The following is a 1,383-nucleotide window of genomic DNA, read 5'->3' as shown; positions in this document are numbered from 1 at the left end:
CAAAGGGCTCCTGTGTGACTCCCGTGAACCTGGTGAAAAGTGTTTGTGGCTAATGAAGGGCTCGGTGCAGGCGACCGTGAGGTCCGATTCAAGCCCTGCTCGCCCAGCCTGAGAGAGAGGACAGTGCCTCCTCATATCGTGACCACAGGATGAGGACAGCAGCCCGCCATTAGCCTTAATGACAGCCTACTGTCACCTGGGCTTCAGGCTCACCTCTGACCTTTCAAATAAGGCCAGCACTGATGGACGTGTGTCTGTCAGCAGGTGTGTGTGTGTGTGTGTGTGTGTGTGTGTGTGTGTGTGTGTGTGTGTTGTGTGTGTGTGTGTGTGTGTTTGATTGTGGTGATTCACCTGGTAGGAGCAGGTGGTGTAGTCGTCTGTCACTCACATCTAATATACGCTAATGCTATATGAATATTTCATCACGTTATTTTAGTCACATTGATTTATACATTGGTCAGCATTTTCATGGATATTTGTCAGGGCTTATCAGCGCTTGAGGTAGACTCCTAGAACTGAGGAACAGGTGTGCAATTGGATAGCATGATTCTTGTATATATATGATATATTCATGATATATATATATATCTGTGCATGCTGTGTTTGTGCGTGAGTGTACATTTGTGTAGGGTATGTTTGTAAGAGAGAGAAAGGGAGCATCCTTGTGTGTGTGTGTGTGTGTATGTGTGTGTGTGTGTGTGTGTTGTGTGTGTGTGTGTGTGTGTGTAAGCGGGTGAGTATGTGGGTGAGTAAGGATGAATGGCTTCTCTGTTTGTGCAGGACAGGCTCCGTAATCCTTCCGCAGGTACGTGTCATCATTGGGTCACCGTGACACACCACCTCTAACCCTCCTCTAATCTCATGGGGTGAAAGAGCTGGAGAGAGAGAGAGAGAGAGAGAGAGATGGGGGGGGGGGGGACATTACAATGCTAAGAATAATGAGCAATGGTCAACACTACAAACTTACCATACAACTAAATCTGTATACGTATACTGAGTAACGTCATATAATAATTAAATGGGAATGGATTTATTTTGCAAATGAGTAAACCCTAAACCATATATTCTCTTTTGGTCGCTCTGTTTTTTGCTCTGTGTGTGTGTGTGTGTGTGTGTGTGTGTGTGTGTGTGTGTGTGTGTGTGAGGGTGTCCATGTGTGTGTGTGTGTGTGTGTGTGTGAGGGTGTCCATGTGTGTGTCCTGGCTGAATAAAGACAGAATGCAGAATGGCTCATGTGTGGAGTGGCAGCAGAAATGCTGGGAGAACGGAACAGCCAAACACACTACAGGACACAGCATAGTGACAGTGCATGATTGATCAGTCAAAATTCAGCTGCTTGCTCACCACAGAGAAACTCACCCACACAGACACAGACACACACAC

This window comes from Clupea harengus, chromosome 1 (assembly GCF_900700415.2).
Source record: "Clupea harengus chromosome 1, Ch_v2.0.2, whole genome shotgun sequence".
Lineage (NCBI taxonomy): Eukaryota > Metazoa > Chordata > Actinopteri > Clupeiformes > Clupeidae > Clupea > Clupea harengus.
This window is presented reverse-complemented; position numbering follows the sequence as displayed.